The 7,989-nt window shown below is 39.0% G+C and overlaps 1 long non-coding RNA gene across 1 annotated transcript; it reads right to left on the bottom strand.

The window, feature by feature from the left end:
• Positions 1-800: 800 nt before the first annotated feature.
• Positions 801-7,692, bottom strand: LOC309961010. The gene is made up of 3 exons (XR_014326158.1): positions 7,580-7,692; positions 6,621-6,771; positions 801-1,427 (listed from the first exon to the last, which is right to left on the bottom strand). It is a non-coding gene; the product is annotated as an uncharacterized lncRNA (long non-coding RNA).
• Between the last annotated feature and the right edge of the window lie 297 nt (positions 7,693-7,989).

Genomic DNA, 7,989 nt, shown 5'->3' with positions numbered 1-7,989 from the left:
GCATTGCCTCTAAATGTTCAGCAACTGTACAAATTCGAAGATATATTGTGTTATTACTAGGAATCATTTTTAATTTATCAGCAGATTTATCATCAAAAATTGTACGCACCATATCCAAACATGCTGGAAGAATAATTTTTTCAGCAGCTGTGTGAGCCATTTTCTCTTTTGCCACACAATATGCAACTAAATATGATGATAATAAGGTTTTCTCACTAACAGTAGTAGAGCAGCTAAGAAATTGTGTTGATGACTTTACATCTATTTTCTTTCTTTGAAAATATTCAAGAGGCTTATCAATAAGTTCAGCACGCTGTGTTTCTAAGTGCCTTTTTAATTCTGAAGGTTTTAAGCTTTCATTTGCAAGAACATTATTACAAATAAGACACTGAAGTCTGTCATTTTCAAAGGGTTTTTCACATTTGATAAAACCATATTTTAAATAATCTTCATTATAACGCCTTGCAGTTACTTATTTCTTTTTGAAACATGGCTCAAATGAAGTTGATGTTTGCAGATTAGAGTCAATAGTTTTATCAATATTGTCACTATTCATACTTCCAGATCCAGCAGTAGAACTTGAACATGCTTCTGCATATTTTGCTTCATTATTCCTCTTTCTTTTAAAAAAGAAATGATCCATTTTAAAAGCAATTTTGAATAAAATATTATAATTGCCACTAACTATAATTGCCACTAATATATATGTGTGTATATATATATATATATATTTTACAGCCTAGATAACATCTTTCCAAAATTGCAGTTTGCAAATGAATCTCAGTGGAACATCTCAGACTTTATATACAGTTGCAAGTCATGGTAATACACAACTAGACTGCAGATCAACCTTGTTATTATGAAAACCAAATAAGACATCATTGGAAAATGATTGAAAAACCATTTCTTAGGCAATCAATGTACATTCTATTCATCATATCCCCTCCATCAAATATCTTTCCACATATTGAAACTTATGACCTTAGTATTCCTTGCAAGGTGTATAATTCTGGCAAAGGATTCATGCAAACTACTCTGATATTTTATATTTTATTTTGTTATTAAAAATGTTCGTCATGACTCACAAAATTGATTTCATGACCTACTAAATGGGTCACATGCGTAATATGAAAAACACTGACATAGAGACGTTTTCCTCTTTTGTTAGTGGCTTGACTATGTCTGCTTAATGACCAAAGAAACTAGCTGATCTGCTAAACTGCTGGCTGATACAGAGACTTTCTTGAAGTGGTAGGTATATATCATTCCTGATTTTCATTCCTGATACTTTTTGATAGGAAGGGTTTTTAAGAGTGCCAGTATTGTCTGATCTCATGAGGTTCCAATGAGGTTTTCCATGGCTAGGTCAACTATAAGGTTGGAGTTGGTGACATATTTTTAGAACTGTCTTGGAATGCATCCTTGACCTGGGAATAAGACCAGAGATATGACATTAAGCATTACAATACAGAGAAATAGTGTTGCCAGCTATAGGGACCTTTACAGAATCCAAGGTCATGGGTGCTGAAGCAAAAAGCTGGTAGCTCTCAACACAATGTTATATAGGCTTAGGCCTTTTTCTGTAAGGCAAACCACCTCAACCAAGATTGGGAGATAGAAAAAATGATGTAAGACCTGGGAGTCGCATCAGGAGATGCAAAGTACATTGACAAAGCTAAACACAGGAAACCATGGAGGAGCACAGCTCATTCACTATATATATTTCCTCTTAGCTCAGTTTGGCCATGCCCATCTTGTAAGTACTTCCCTCACTGCTCTCTTTGAACTTAGGATATTTGGGTCTTATCAGCATAATACAGCACTTCCTTACAAAACTCTCCATCAAGTAATGCCACTTTGGGGGGGGGGAGGAGGAAGGGTAAAGTCTTACATTTACTGTAGTGTTTATTAGAAATTAAACATTTTAAGTGTTAATAGTTTTATCAGGATTGTTTGCATTAACTAGATTTTCTTATTTTCTGTAATTCTTGATGCTCTGGCATGTGGGTTCTCACTAATCATAGAGGGAACTAATTCTCCCAGGGTTGGGTAATTCCTAGAGATAGCAAACAACTTGACTGATAGCTCAACCCAGGAACACAACTTTCATATGCAAACTAACCAGTCCAGAGCCAGCCCTACCCACACTTTCCTACCCTCCCAAATCAGGTTCTTATTCTCCAGATACTCCCCTGCCCTAACTACCCCAGGGCCAGGTAACCATGAACTACGGACAGCCCCCAGGCCCTGAATCCTGGTGAAACTGTTAAGAAAGCCAATCTGAAACCTGCTTACCCTGCTTGACCAATTCCTTCCTGAGAAAACCACAGTACGGGCTTTTCCACATTTCCCCTTCCACCCCCTCTCCCTCCTGCCCAATCCTGGTGCTTCCCATGTGGTCGCCCGTATGGCATGGCTCGGCATGCCCTACCTCCTGTTTCTAGGGATCTGTATAAAAACTACCTACTTCATGACAGCCATTTCTGTGTCTGTTTGCCTTATCATACCTGATTAAAACAAATCATAGGTATATCATTTTTACTTCATCATGGTTCTGGTTACAAAGTCCAAAGTTGCATAGTTTGGCCCTAATCTATTTTCCACATAATGTCTGTTATATTTTAGCATAAATTTTGCATTCCACGAGTTCTTCTAAGTCATAGTGTTAAAGCTGAAACACCCATATCTCGAGATAACTTTTATTACTTGCCTGGTGAATGGATTCCCCCAATCACTTGAGAGGAAGATTGGAATCCTTCAGTTTTGGGGACACACTAAATATTTGTCATTCTAGCTATCACCCATCCTTCACCTGTGAGTGAAACGGTATCATACAGTACACAAGTAAGGTATAGGTTTCAGGAATACCAGGCAGCACGCAAAATGTGCTACAAATTATCTGAATGCCATCGATTTTCATCAGCCTGTCACCACTGTATTTATGTGGTGGCCTAATCTTTTAATAAAGCCAGCTTTGAAAGAGGCACCAGAGTGGATGGTGACCTTGAAACAAGAAAGATGTTGCCAGATGGAGAAGGCCTTAGTGAGATTCTTCCCTGAGACTTCATTACTTATTTTTAACAGTAAACTTGAAGGGGACTTACAGTATGTCATGTATACTGCACTTTTTAAAATTTTAATAAGCTTTATTTTTTTTAAGAGCAACTTTAGGTTCACAGCAAAACTGAGCAAAAGGTAGGGATTTCCCATATATTTCCTGCCCCCACCTATGCACAGTCTTCGCCATCACCAACATCCCCCACCGGAGTGGTACTTGTTACAGCTGATAGACCTACAGTGTCACATCATAATCACCCGAAGTCCACCCTTTACATAAGGTTCACTCTTCGTGTTGTACACTCTATGAATTTTGACACATGTATAATGACATGTATCCATCGTTATGGTTTCATACAGAGTATTTTCACTACCCTAAAAATCCCGTGCCTCTGCCTCCCTTCTTTCCTATCCCCACTCCCACTGCCACCAATCTCTAATAGTCACCGAATTTTTTTTTTTTTTTTTTTTTACCAGCTCAGCTCCACAGTCTTGCCTTTTCCAGAGTGCCATACCGTTGGAATTATATGTATATAGACTTTTCAGATTGGCTTCTTTCACTTAGTAATATGCATTTAAGGTTCCTCCATGTATTTTCATGACTTTATAGCTTATTTCTTTTTAGCACTGAAAAATACTTCATTGTCTGGCTATAACAGTTTATTTATCCATTCACCTACTGAAAAACATCTTAGTTGCTTCCAAATTTTGGCAACTATGAATAAAGTTGCTATAAACATTGGTTGTAGGTTTTTGTGTGGACAAAAGTTTTCAACTCCTTTGGGTAGATACTAAGGAACCTGACTGCTGCATCGTATGTACAAGTACATTTTTAAAGAGGATCCCGGCAAAGGTTGTGTATCCTTTTGTTGCTGGAGCTTGTCAATATTGTGGGCACAGATTATGCTTTATAGATAAAGCATAGATGTTGCTCAACTTTTTTTTTTTTTGCAATGGTGCCAGCTTTTGTTAACGTAATTCACACACGCTGACAGACTTCAAATAATGCCAAAGGGACTGCTCTAGGATTTCCTGAGCTGTGATGGCCTACTCTGGTACTGAGTTATTCTGTTGATGTCTCTGATATGAACTGCCAATAAATAGGACCAAGTCAGAACTGAGGGGTAAAGGTGGCTGGTGAGATGGGTTACACAATTTAGTATAATTCAGTGAGAAAAGTGACGTGGGGAGCTGTCAAGATAAGACTATTTGGTCAGTTTGGCATTGGACAAATACTAAATCCTGAATTTAGGAGCAGATATTTTATATGAGACTAAAAGCTTTAAACGGCATTCTAGAACAACGTTGTTGGAATGCAGCTTCAGGAAGGTGGCAGCAGGAGTCATCTGAGAAAACTTTGCTATAGGGAGTAGGGTTAAGTTGTAATATGCAAGAGATCAAAATGTATAACCTTGTCTCTAGGCTAGCAGTCTCTTGGCACAGTTTTCTGTGTTTAGTAATATAAAGCATTAGTGTCAACAGGAAGACCTACAAATAGGGGCAAAGGTCAGGGTTTATTAGGATGGTGGCATTTTTAGGTGTTGGTTGCCTTAGGAGGGGCTTGGAAATATCAACTTGATTAGTTATTATATTATGAATGCTTTAACTAGGACAAGTTGCTAGAGATCTAATGTATATGGTACCTGATTATACTTTAAAGAGAGTACATATGGGGGAATTCAGGGCCTGGTCTGAGAAGCAGGCAAAGCTTTTCTTTGGAGGTCTTATGTCCTGTCTGCCAAGGTAGTTAGTAGGACTAAAGAGTTTATGGCAGACGCCTATTGGATGTCACAGCATGGTGGACAGCATCAATATATTAAATCAGAACTAAACTGCTGAAAAAGCAACTGCATCTAAATCTCTTTGATGAATAAAAAGAGCTGGAGAGCAATTCACAACAGCCTTGAAGCAATCTGACTCAGATATATAACTGCCCTTAACAGCTGAAATAGAACATTTATTGATTCTTCCTGTCATACTGAAGGATGCTCACTTGTTTTTAATGTTCCTTCTCTCCACATGAATTTCAAACCACTACAATTTTATCCTGTATGCCACCTCTCCCCAGATATTTTATAGACATTTACCTTATAAAGAAAAACAGTGTTAAAACGTTCTCCAAGGTCTTTTGTTTGCCCTCTCTTTTCTTTATCTATGTCTCTGAAAGGTGCCTTAATGGCAAGTCACAGGAATTTGGAGGGACAGGTTCAAACCTGAGGGTTTTGGTCTAACCGTAAGTTTTGGAACTTTAAACAGAGATATTCTCAATTAGAACTCAATGTAAATCAGAGCATATACATACAGTAGCATGAATAACTACATGTGTGATTCCATAAGCCAGATGGGTTCTGCTGGGACAGGTCCTTTCTGGCCAAAACTTCAAAAATCTATAGATGTGTGCACTGATGCTTAAGATGTGTGTGGTGAGGCTGACTGTTGTGGATATATAACCACATTTCAGAGCAATAATGCTCTTTAATTGGGTGTGCATCTATCTTAGCCATTCTTTAGGAGAGAATTTCAATTAAGGTGACCAAATACTTGTAGCTGAAAGTTTCTTATATACCAAGGTGCAATAATAATGACCTGTTCCTAGAACAGTGTTTGTTGTAATGGTAGGTACTCAGTAAATGTATTTGAAAGATTAAATGAGAGAATGACACCTGTAGCAAACTGTACCATGTACATTGTTTTTATTAATCAATGAAAAATAAGTTACCAAGCTATATTTGAACAATTTGGTAATATGTAAGACAAAGGTTAGTATGACCTATTCTTTAAAATTGGATCAACGATATGCTATTTCAAAATAAACTGCTTATAATGTTAGATACTAGAAACAATGGTCTTATAAAAACATAAATGTAAACTATATTCAGATTTATCTTATAAAGCCTAACACTTAAATCTACCTGAAAATAAGAAACACATTAAAAAAAACCCTAATATCTCATTTATATTACAATAAGTAATTATTCTTTTAGACAAAAACAATTGTCTTTAAATCATTCTGTTCTTTTATATTTTTACTATTCTCATTTCAATCCAGTTCTCTGTGGGAGTTCATAATCAGCTATGCTTCAGACTGTTATATCCAAAAAGTATTCTTAAAGGGCTTACTCTCTCTCCTCAAGCAGACAATTCACCTACAATAACAGCAGACATAATATATTAGGGTGTAGACCTGATAGATGTGGGGATGAAAGCATGGGGAAGTCCTTTTCTAACTGAAAGAGGATGCAAGGTAACAGCTAAATGGGAGTCAGAAGCAGAAAATGTTGCAAGTTTGACAGAATAAGGTATGAAATAGTTGTTTACAAAAGTGGTGCTACGAATGGACTAGGAATATGTGTTAGGATTTTAAGCAGGTCTGCATGATTGCCTTACATGCTTAATGCAATGATCATTATTGCTATGATGCTTGATAGGTGTGGTCTTTAATTCCCTGTCATGAATTTTTACCTCTTAAAGCCTCATCCTATCTCTCTAGGTTTCTCCTTCATCCCATATCTCCATACTATTCTACACTTGAAGCTCTAAGACTATGGGAGTTCTTGAAATACCTCATGCACTTTCATGCTTCTGCTTTCGCTCTGGCTGGTATTCCCCTTGCCTTAAGTCATTTGAAATCCTATTCATTCTTCATGATTTAGCTCAAATGCTACAGCATTCATCCAATCAACTAAGATGTAAGTATTTACGATGTGCCAGGTCCTGGGGATACAAAGCAAGAAAATGGATAGTGATATATGCATATAAGGGAACACCTGTTCAGCTGTTACAAGGAATGAACTAGAGTTACATAACACTGACAAATCTTATATTAAGTTAAAGAAAGCTGCCAAAGGATATACACATTTCTGCTTGTTAAAACTATGCAAAACAGCACTATATGTAATCCAAAATTAAAAGGGTGGTTACCTCGGTCAAGAGGGAACATAACGGGACTGGGTGGAGCAGACAAAGGACTTCAGTTATATAATAACTATTTCTCCAGTAGGGTGTCAAGTACATATGTATTAGTTATAGTTTTATTTCAACTTTTTGTCTGTCTAAAGATATTCTATTTCTAAAAGGGATGTTTAAAGCTTGATTCCTTCCTGAAGGCATTGCAAACCTGTCCCATAACCAGTAACTTAAAATTACCTTCTTTCCGTCTCTGATATTATCCTTTGTTTCCTGTATTGCCATTGTGCACACATCAGTAATACTTAGGCCTCAGGAGTAGGAACTTGCAGGTACGAACTTTAAGTAGATTAGAATGTAACCCTCTTCCCAGGAGACTCCCGTTTGCTCCAGTTCTCTAGGGACCTAACTAGGCCTAAGAACCTCAGCCTGACCCCTTCATGTGACCCGAGAACATCTTCCCTCGGATCCCGGATCGCTGACCCCTTCCCCCGGTAGATGTCCATTCGCCCCTTGAGCAAAAGCAAAACGTGCCTCCCGCCAACGAACCCCAGAATGTCTCCCTTTAGCGGACTCCGGACCACTCCCACCAGAGGTTGCCTTTCTTCCTTCTCACCTCCAGCCGAGCGCCGCGAGCCTCGCGCCTCGCCTGCCGACTCGCGGTGCGCCTCGCCCCCATTCTCTACACAACACCACTTCCCATCTAACCTCAACACTCACAGAAATCACACTTCCAGCCGGAAAGGGGCTGGCTCGGCCCTCTGCGCATGCGCGGAGCTAAGAGTCGCCCCTGCCCTCGCGTTCGTCTCGCGGTATTGCCTTTTCCCGCGGGAGTTATTTGAGCTTTCTGGCGGTAACCACGCCCTCGGCTGTCCGCGGCCGGCTGACCGAAGTCTGAATTTTGTCTGCAGAAAATCTGGCCGTGGTCAGTCGAGCCAGATACGGCTGAGAGCCGACAGATTCTTACCGGCCGGGTTCTGGCGCCATGGGGTTCTGCTGCCGGGTTCTGCTGCCTTAAGGAGGCCT

This window comes from Leucopleurus acutus (genome assembly GCF_964270905.1).
Source record: "Leucopleurus acutus genome assembly, chromosome: 4".
NCBI classification, from domain to species: Eukaryota; Metazoa; Chordata; class Mammalia; order Artiodactyla; family Delphinidae; genus Leucopleurus; species Leucopleurus acutus.
The sequence above is the reverse complement of the archived record's forward strand: the minus strand, read 5'-3'. Positions and strand labels throughout refer to the sequence as shown.